Raw genomic sequence first — 12,051 nt, forward strand, 5'->3', positions numbered from 1 at the left:
TTTCGCTTAACTGATAAAAATGAGACGCGGAATAAAACAGCAACACGTCTAACCTCGGTGCAAGCTTGGACGAAAGAGGTTGTTCCAGTAGAAGTATGTTATTCCAGTTGTCCATCTGTCTACGTACCAAATTTCACTGCAATCGGTTGAGTAGTTTTTGCGTGAAAGAGCAACAAACACACACACATTCTTACAAACTTTTGCATTTTTAATAATAGTAGGATATTGAACATGACAAATAAGTCATACGAAGTGAATCAATACGTTTATTTTGTTGTGTTTTGATGATTAAGTAAGGTTAAATATTTATTTATGGCTCATTAGGTAAAAAATGGACCACACGAATTATGAACGTTCGTCACTTTATAAAAATACAAATATAAATTTAAATATGGTATATTCTAACATATGGTATGTTCTAATTAAATTCACAATCATTTATTGTGATCTCTCTCTTATAATATCAATAAATAATAGTCGTAAATACATCAATTTAACACCATTCCCTCAAAATTCTCGAATAAACGTAATACAAAGTGTTCACGTGTAAATTGTACACAAAATCAACCCAACCATTAAATTTTAAGTCTAGCATTAGTTCCATTAAGCCCTGAACACAACACATGCTTTGTCAAATAAAACTTACCCATTACAGTGTTAAATCTGCGCCAGTGTGTACTATGAAAAGGTCAAATCTGGAACATTCGACGGGTCGCTTATGACCTTTTGCAATTCGATGTTATAGTTGCAATTCCCCCAAAGCAAATCTTTATTAAGGGACGTTTATGTGCGTTCGTTGATTTGAACAGATTCGTCGCATGGGATTGTGCGAGATTTATGGTGATAACGGTCGAAGGTCGTGATTATAGCCTTATAAATTTATCAGTGACAAATTAACACGTATCGGTTATAAATTATTTCATCTATAAATACGACATAGAGATGACAAACGTCGCTTGTAAACATTCAAAATCTCAATCAAATCTATCTCATCAAAATCTATTTATTTGTTATATTCGTAATCATTAATCACTAACTGATTCTCTAATAAATATTAATAGGTAGGTTAGGAATGGTAGGTAGATAGGAAATCAATAGATTCACACATATGTTCTGCAATAGAATAAAATATTAAAATTTTTCAACAGACCTTTTATTTCTTCTACGTACATTTCCAATGTACTTACAATTAAACAAAAGCGCACATTAAATGAAATTAACACTTGTAAAAAAACAAAGCAAAGACTTATAAATGAGTATCTTATAACTATATCGGGCTCCTTGCACCCAAGTTTCGATTACAAGGCCTCCTAAGGCCGATTGTAGATAGAAAATCGTAACATGCACAATTATAAACGTTATACCTACAAATTATCTTCGTAACTTTAATATCAGAATCTTTTGTACAGGCGAAACAATATTGGGCGGCAGAGGATAAATGACGAATCGTCGTAGTCAGTTTATTACATTATTTTACATAATACGGCGTATTAATCTCTTAGTGGGCTAACTCGTAACTTAACTCACGAGTAAAAAGTATCTTTGTGCTAGAAGACTAGCTTATATCTGTACGAAATTGGTCTAGATTCATGATTTAGAAATTTTATTAAAGGGCCTAATCGTATCGAGCTATATTGGTATACAAATCGACAATACTTAACGTAAATTGTATATAGAGGCATCTCAAAGAAATAGTTTGGGGGAGTTTTATTTATTCTTTATGGTCCAAAAAGTTTGTGTCGCGGGGGCGGTTTAATGAGATGCGGTGTAAATACTGTATTCCTTGGAGATCACCCTCCCTCGCTTGATGCGTTTTTTGATTTGATGTGGGTATTTGGTGTGTAAATAGTTCTTATTCAATCTTTAGGGATAGTGAATGATAATTGAAATCAGCTTCAATGAATTGTCTTGCGTTTTTGGGGTTCCGTAACCAAAGGGTAAAACAGAACTCTTTTAATAAGTACAAAATTCAAAATTCAAATTCAATTTAACTTTATTTGCTGAATGTAGTGTATATACGTATGACGTAGAAAACTGATATCAGTAGAGTGAAATTTTTAATTATTCATAGTGTGTTTGTGCAGGTGTGGCTTGCTCTAAATACCGGGCGGAGTCACAATGGACTCATCTTGGAGGTTAATTGTAATATTTTTTATAAAATGCGTCTGGCATGAAACACGTATGTGACTTCATAATACTGATAGCATTGTATCTGTAACGACTTGACGCGTGAAACAATTATTTAGAAGGTGCCTTTAAGACTGGGGTTCTTGACACTAAGTAAGTGGGTTTTCGAGGACAAAACATCGAAATTTGGCCTTTTTTGATAAGCGCCAATAGCCAATATTTATGATAGATTGAGAGGAAATACATACCATATGCTACGAGTGTGAAATGACCGGCGCTTACCTCATGCTTTTCTGTAACAATATAGACTTGCGCCTAGGTGCCTAGCAGGTACCTAAAAATCAATGGATTCACACAAAAGTTCTGCCATAGAATATACTTCTACGTGCATTTTTTATGTCAGAGTCGGCAATGGGTCGCCTGATGGTAAGCGCTACCACCGGCCATGAAAATTTAAGGAGAGGTGTAAGGTCGATTGCAGACCTTACACCTCCACTAATGTTTTGTTAACTTCAAAAAGATTTGACGAGAGGAACAAAGAAAAACACTGGGTAAGGAAAAGGAGGCCTCCGGATCCCCCACTCACCGAACGAAACACAGCAGTATGCTATTTCACGCCGGTCTTATAGCGTCAAATTACTGCTCTTATTATACCTAATTATACATGTATATGAATGAATCAGGTACAACGGCACAATATTATCGTTTAAACGCGATTTTCAGCCGCGCGAGCCGGGTTTGTTTGCTGGCTGCGATACATATACAAGTGCGAACAGTTGCATGCATACGCCATGTTTTATTAGTTATAACAGCACTAACTGGGACTTAGAACAAATATGACATCGAAAGATAGCATTGCTAATTTGCCTGGGTTAAATTGGGCTTAATGCCAAATAGACAGGGACACATATACTATGGGATTATGCTGCGAAATAAAAAATATGCTGGTTACATTTATGATATAATTATAGATGGATAAGTCTACACTACACTACACACACATTCACACTACATTAATGATTTATAGGTAAGAAAAATCTAGGGATACTAACAGGGAATTGAAAAACAAACTTTTAAAATGCTGTATAAAGGAAGAGTGAATTTATTTTGATGATGAATAGATTTCATGTTACGTTGTCGACGGCAAACCTTTTTTTTCTCTGTTCCCGCTGATTCTGTCAAATAATAATAATAAAGTAGTTTATATTTACATTCGTATCACCACAGATAACATAATACTATACTAGCCTTATACATAAAATTGCCGTGTCACAATTTTAGTTACCGAACGCCTCCAAAACGGCTGGACCGATTCTTACGAAATTTTGTGTGCATATTGGGTATATCTGATAATCGGCCAACATCTATTCATCATACTCCTAAATGAATTAAGGCAGAACAGCGTTTGCCGGTTCAGCTAGTATCTATAATAATTATAATAAAAGATGTTTGCGAAACATACACTTCAATTTAAGTATCTCGGTTTACCAGCTAAATACATCCCTGTTTCTCAGCAACGAGTTAACATCAAGCTCTATATACCATATTATATACGAAACGATTGAAGATTTCATCACTTATTCGAAACCTGCGTTCATGTGTACCCGTTATGTCACGTGCACGCATAATTGTTTCAGTCGCAGCAAACATGCAGATCGCGGTGTTGATATTGTGTTTTCTAGCCGCTAAATTTCGTAATTAATAACCTATACTTGTATATATGTGTATAGTATTAGAAACTATCTTTATATTGTGAATTTAATGATTTTGTTTGCAGGTTGTCTAGACGTCTTTTATTTCTTTTTGCTGCGGTAACGCTTGATGGGAAGGGTGCAGCTCAATTGATATATATATAATTGACTAGCTGCGCCCCTCGGTTTCACCCGCGTAAGTCTGTATCTTATAAGAATATCGTTAGTTAATAGTAAATAATAAGTTGCCTATGTGTTATTCCAGTTGTCCAGCTATCTACATACCAAATTTCACTGCAATCGGTTGAGTAGTATTTGCGTGAAAGAATCACATACATACACACATCCTCACAAACTTTCGCATTTATAATATAAGTAGGATTTTATAAAAAACAATTTCTACATTATTCTCAGGTGTGAAGACATATTATATACGATTCAGTTGAATATGATAAGCAATGGTAGGCACGATTGCGGTCATTATAATAGAGTTATTTTGCATATATAAGATACGAATAGGATGAAAAAATTCATCAAAATGTTGATTTACTATTTCAGTATATTATCTCGTTTTCTCGTTAATTAGTTCTAGCGGAACGTCGCTGTCATTGTAATACAAACATATATTTAGGTAATCGCATATCCGAAAATCATTCAGGATCGTAATTCAAGTTAACTGATGATGCTAGCGTTGATTTAAAATTGCCATGTGCCTTTAATATTACAAACAGTTCCCTCTCACTCATAAATAAATGTACAATACAGCAATACCCTTGTTGACACAACAGAATTTCGCAATAGAAATCACGCGGGCCAGCGAGGGTGGATTATCTTTAATTAGCAGACGGGCTTGTGCGTGACCTCCCATTATCAAGATATTCATCAGTATAGAAGGCAAATTAGACTGACTAATGCATCAACACTCTTTACCTAATACTACTATTGTATGTTATCTGTGCTAATACGTACAAATGAAATGGCAGGTCGGATAGTATGCGATCACCAGCGCTTATGAACTTGAATGCTTACGACAAAATCGTTGGTTCCAGAAACTTGTAACTTTTTATGAAAAATATATGCATATTGTTCTAGAAATTTTATTATCTGTACCAAATATGAGTTTCCTGTGCAATCGACTTTACCAGATTAATTCATAGTTCAACCTTCTTTTAATGGGATTTGCAGAGGATTAGGTCGTTAAGATATAATTATTAATTTTTGCAATTAGCTACCAATAAAAAAGAGATGCCGATTTCCAGTCCTAAGTCACTCAGATAGTTTTATCTTAACTTTTGTTACATTGAAAATAGTAATGCAACTTTCTTAACATTGAATTTGCGACAATTAGCGATTCGGCCATATCGTTTATCCACACTAAACGCTGTAGAGTCCCCTATACACTTGTGCCGACATTCGCACAATACGCTGCTAATCGCACGACAAAGAACGGTTTAGATATAAATACAAATCGTGTTGTTTTCGGTCGACACCCCGTCGGTTTCCTCTGCGTTGTAAAGGACACTATACATTGGTATTGCACTTTCGTGGCCGAATTTCAATTTTTTAATTTTGGTTTAAATTTAGCGACAAGATGTTGCGGATTTATAAATTATTATTTACTATACCATTTTATTCAGTGTGTATTCTCTGGCTTACTATTATCAAAACAATGTTATTAGTATCGAAACTCACACATAACAAATCACAAGATCTTCATGGATTACGAGAAGTCTTGAAATGTAATTTCTTTTTATTCTATTCAATTCAAATTTGTTAGCAGCGATGATAGACTTTTTTTTTAATTTGTAAATAAAATATTTTTAAGCTGGTTCCCCTTTTGGAACAGTAGGTACACTATTCAGTAATGAGGCTACTTAATGAACTATACTGTACATTTTGTATATAATATTAAGATTCCTTTTTGTATAGTTTTAAAGAGTTTTAAATACATAAATTTGATTTAACGTTAGAACTTCTTGCATCGTGTTAAAAGGACACTATTAAACTTGCGATTTTGGGTCCAATGAATGTGCTCCCTTCTAGCTCCCTCTTGCGAGGGCGGATTGTGATTTTTATTGTTCGTATTTGATCGCGTTCAGATCACGCGCGACTTGCCCCGGATTAGTTTGACGGTGAATAAATTATCGTTGTTTTATTTTATTGGGGCATAGTATTGGGGCAGTTCTGAATACGGATATTATTTAATTATATAGTGAACATTTGTTACGGTGGCCTGTCGGTTTATTGTGATTTCATTAAGTTTTTGTTTGTTATAAAAGCGCTGATGTATTTTTTATTCAGGTGTAAAGACATCTTAGTTATTGCTGTGATTATAAAAATGTCCTTAATTCATAATGACAATGGTGATAAAGTTAAATGGTAGTTCTATCGAATAAATTAATACATTTGCTGCTTTTTAATTAATTAATTAATTCATATACAGCTGAGAATTTTAAATAATATTATTCAATTGAAGGTAAATAGATAATTTGATTTGTCCTTAAGTAGATAGGTCAATTTAGTTGTTTGAAGTTTACAATAAATATAATATGCTATATATAAATACATAAATGTTTATAATAGTCAATCAAAATTATTACGCTAGCAAAACCCACACAACATTAATATCTATTATAATGAAGTGAAGCGAAACTAGCGTATACCGCGGAATTTCATGGGTAACTAAACTCGTTGGGTTGTGCGCGGGAGTCGGGAGAACAATGCGTGTCAGCTAAACGCCTGCGGTATGGCTTTATTGGGACCCTACGATATACAGAGTGTTCTAAAATATTCTTTGTATTTGTTATAAAAACTATGGCTGAATGAATGTTTTTTAGATAAAAATAAAATACTATCTATCAATTGGTTAATGTTTTTATTTATATCAGAATGTATTACGTATGTTTATATTACATAAATATGTAATTTTGAATATTATGCATATAATATTTAATGAAAACCCGAACTTCTCTTATCTACTCTTTGTAAGTTTTAAAAATAAAATAGAGATATGATATAAAGAACAAATAAATACAATTTACTTAATATTTTATATTGCACACAAATCAAAACTATATTCAAAGTTATTTTACGCTAAATTCGTATCAGAAAATAGTTTTCGTTCAAACTAACACTCTGTAAACTCGCTAAACTACACCCTGTATATAATCTAGCCCTGCAGCCAAGCCTGTCTCGGCTAATACTCTAAATTGAGTGACAGCAAGAGTTAATAAATGCTGCTAGTAATATCAGCCATATGTCGGCACCCTTTGCATTCAGCACAATAACATACTATTTTGCAATCATTTGTATCAATAAATCCTTCATTTTATTTAGATGGTTATTTGGTAGTTTATGTGGATTTCAATGGAAATACAAAATAATTTTAGTGTCAAATTTTATTCTATGAAAATAACTCAATATTATACCACATAATATAACTACTACATACTATAAGTGACATCTTAAAATCTTAAAGTTTATAATATTAATAAACTCAAACATTTATTCATTCAACTATACTACCTATAGAAGCACTTTTGAATCGTCATAATATTACACAGTTATAACATTTACCACCGGTTCGGAAGGCAGTTGCTACAGACAAGAGCCGGCAAGGAACTCTGTAGTTGCTAATAATAAACACTTTATGGCACACGCGTAAAATAAAATAAAAACAAAAGGATACACACAAACAAAATAATAAACGGACAAATAGGTGGCCTTATTGCTAACAAGCGATGTCTTTCAGGCAACCTGAACCACTTATAGTATTTTTAAGGAAAATATAGAGACGGCCACTCACAGTCGCACAAATAGACCTTAACTCACAAGTATAAGACGGCATTTAGAAATGTATTTTCCATTCGAAACGTCAAATATTCGTAGATTCTCGTACATGTGACATCATATCTATACCAATATTATAAAGCTGAAGAGTTTGTTTGTTTGAACGCACTAATTTCAGGAACTACTGGTCCGATTTGAAAAATTTTTCCAGTGTTAGATTGCCCGTTTATTGAGGAAGGCTATAAGGCTATATATGTACCACGGACGAAGCCGGTGCGGACTGCTAGTGTATTATAATGATTAAAGGGTACCATTAAAAAGCTCGATATTTACTTTACCTTCAAACTATAAACGAACAAATTAAACCGTATCATTAAAAATTGACACAACATTCAATTGGGGTGTACTTATTCCCCGAAGTAATAAAACGGGGATCCCTGAGGAGTAGAGTATCACGCCACGGGGCCAGCCCACCCGTTGGGACCACTCCATAACTGATTATGGGTTTATTTATATTGCCGCTAATTATTTTTACTAGACACTGGCTGTATGAACTTGAAATTGTAATTTTAAATTTTTTTTTTTTGTTTCAGTAAATTCTCTTTCATAATTATATTAAAAAGGCGGTATATATATTTTAATATAAAGATAAAGGTTGGATATCATGTTCTGAGAAACGGACTGACCCAGTTTATGGCATAAATCATAATTTATTTTGTTCTATAACCATATTACGTCAGGTGAATTGTAACATAACTATTGACTTTCTTTCTCTTCTCGTTGTGTACAGATCTAAACTGAATGACAGGGTGATTAAATAGTGATAATTTGAGAAATTTTTGAAAGAATAGAAAAAATTTGATCACGAGGCAGATTATATAGATCCTAGATAGATCCTAGATAGGATCACGGGTGGCCGAGAGGCTAGGCGTTGCTACGGTTAGGCAAGAAACGCAGGTTCGTATCCTGCCTCGTGATCAAATTTTTTCTATTCTTTCAAAATTTCTCATTTATAAAGCATTTCAATGCTATAAAACTAAAAATTAAAATAGTGATAATTTTTCAGTCAACATATCGAAATTCAAAATTGTGAATTTTATTTCAAACACACGGTCCACCCAGTTCAGGTCCAGTCCAGTTTTATCTGTGGTACATTTTTCTTTCTATAATAACCTTGCTTCTGCCTTAACAAAAACATTAAAAATTGCCGAATTAGTCGAGGATTTTCGGGTTTTTGCATATCAACTTATGGACACAAGTGATTTTTATTTATATAGATAGGTAAATTATAGAATATGCAACAAGTTTTCATACAAACACATATTTGACATACTTTTAATGAAAACGCTTAACCCCCATTTGAAGTCGGTTCAAAGCGTATTCAATGTTTTCCCTACCATAATGATACCAATACTGCACAAGAGGTTTGACGTCAATAAAAATTCGCCATATTTTTGCACCAGGCGCTCCTTGAAGCTGTCAATTAACTCTCCCTCGTAAGACAACGACATGTCACGCACTGTTGTAGTGCGACTAACCGTTTTGATACTTTTTAACGTACGTCACACGTAGATCAATGTTTTTATTTAAATTATGTAAGTTATACGTTACGAAATTAGCACATTTACGATTACTATTATGCATAGATTTTCAATTTGAAAATTATAGTTTTAGAGATAAACGTACATAATTATATATCCAAATGTCTTCATTGGGCTAGCTTTCTAAAAATAAAGATTTAAACCCCAATGATTGAAACAAGTTCTTTAGTTTATAATTCCACATATTGATTCTGCGTTTTGAACATATTCCTAATTAAATAACAACAATCGATAAATGGTTGCAAATGTGAAAGGCTTCTTCAAATGTTCATGGGCGGTTGTAGCGATCACCATCAGGCGACACTTATTCATAAACATATTAAGTTTTTACCTATAAATATATTTTTATTCGTAAACTCTATATACTTTATTCGTAAAAATAAAGCACCTTACACACTACGCCACAGCGAGCGATCAAAAACGCAAAGTCGCACAACGCGCGGGACTGGGCCTCAGTTACACGCAGTAAACCCGCCAGATGGCGTAGTGTTTGCCCGGCGTGTTTGAGAACTTTGAATTTTCAACTATTAGCCCCGTCCGCGCACCTGTCGACTTTTCGAGCGATTTTTGTATAAACTAGCTATTTTGAGGGGCTACTGCATTTTCCGGACATACTTCTTGGATACTAGAAGAAAGAACTAGATCCGAAAATACAATATCTCTAAGGTGAATATTGAAACCCGATCTTTGTTATATGTACTTGCGTACTTTTTTCTGCATACTTAAATAATTACTTTCTCATGTTTATGCAAAAAATAACGACACATACACACACACACACATTCACACACACACAAACATATACACATTTTCTTGTAAACTTAATGTACTACTCCATATTACGTAAACTTGAAGATGAAATTAGCATTTTTAACTTAGAATAAAACAAATTTATAAAGGGACCAATATAAGTCATATTAAAACGAATTTGGGGCAATTACGTAAAACCTCAAATAATCACGGTTTTACTGAAATATACTGGACTAAACATTCCCCTTTGAGCTTAACGACCGCAAGCTAACTTATTATCTATGCATAAATACAGCTTAAATATAAACTTTTATTAAACTTTACACAACCTTTATAATTGCCAGAGCTTCCACTGGCCATTAGATACCGTTTATGATGTGGTACAAACAAGAATTGTATTAATATCCATTTAATTTTTAAAAGTAGGCTAATAAGTCATTGTTTCACTCAGACCCATTGTTAAGCTTTTCTGTACATAATTAAACAATAATATATAGAAAAAAAAAACTCTTTTTTCAGCAATCTTCTGCAAATAAACAATAATATAATGCTTTTAACGAATACACAAATCTTCGATCGAAAATACCAATCAACTTTAACACCACACTGATATCGAATTTAACTTTAAATCTTCCCCTTCCTAGTGCTTTATCTTTCTTATTCAAGCGTCTTACTTATCTATACTTTACCATTTTTCTACAATTATCTAGGTTTAGATAAAGGATATTCTAGATAGTTTGCTTATTTTTTTAGCTCAGTGTGGCAGTGCTAATCATAAAAATATCATAATCATAATATAAAATAAGGTCATAAATACGAGTGTGAACTTTCTGTAAATTTAAAAATCCCAAAAAATATGTGTTATTTGCAACTTTGTGCCCAACAAAAACAGAAAAAAATCTTCTACCTTAGTTAAGACTTGAAACTAAATTAACGAAATATTAATCTGTTTTACATCGTGGGTCATAAAAATTTCAGTTAATCGGAATCGTCAATTCCAACAAAAATCATTTACAGTAATTATCAATGTAGTTAAAAAATTTAAAAAGAATTGACTTGACTTGAATTCTTCAGTCACCTAGCCGGGACAAAGTCATCCACAGTGTTCCGCCACGCGTTCCTTTTTTCCACTAGGTCCATTCTGTTATATGTATACTAGCTGCGCCCCGCGGTTTCACCCGCGTAAGTCCGTATCCCGTAGGAATATCGGGATAAAAAATAGATGTTGGCCGATTCTCAGACCTACCCAATATGCTTACCAAATTTCAGAGGAATCGGTCGAGCCGTTTCGGAGGAGTATGGCAACGAAAACTGTGACACGAGAATTTTATATATTAGATATTTAAATTCAGCTTATGGGAACTTTCTACATTTCACGATTTTTCTGTTCAGATTTAGTTATTTTACAAGGTTTTCTTTTAAGGCCAGGCGTGGAATAATTTATATCTATTGAAATCGCCATCGCTTATACTCCACCACCATCAGGCGCTACACGCGATGCTACCATTCCCGTCCAAGGCCTGATAAGGATCGAGACACATGGAAAGCTTGTATAAGCTCATTTATATGTCATGTGTTTGTCCATAAGAATTGTTTACAGAACTAGTGCGCCGAATAGCTGAAGCTATTAACGGACGATTAGAGTTTTTATGGAACGAATTTAGGTCGCTGTTGGTTAATTATTTTTGTATTGTTTTAACGATCAATCGATGGTGCTTACTACTGGAATTCAATTGATGTAATTTGTTGACCCTACCGGCAGTACACTACCCACAAATTTGAGGAAAATTTTGAAATAAATGTATTTATTCTTGCTGTCTGCACTACATCCTTAAGGAGTTGTTAATGTTAAGGCGTAAATATCTTATTATACATCGTATTTTAAAATAGTGATGCATTTTACTTAACTTTCCTATAATAATCGCATCAAACGAATGTTGCAGAAGCCTGAAACTATGTATGCATGTGTTTATATCTTACCCGAAAGCGGAGCATCTTTCACGATGTTTTGTATTATAGCATATTTCGAAAGTATTTGCGTGCCTTACTTTTCATAAGTACAGAAAAAGAATAAATAATATATTTATATGTGG

Source organism: Zerene cesonia, chromosome 8 (assembly GCF_012273895.1).
Source record: "Zerene cesonia ecotype Mississippi chromosome 8, Zerene_cesonia_1.1, whole genome shotgun sequence".
In the NCBI taxonomy this organism is placed as follows: domain Eukaryota; kingdom Metazoa; phylum Arthropoda; class Insecta; order Lepidoptera; family Pieridae; genus Zerene; species Zerene cesonia.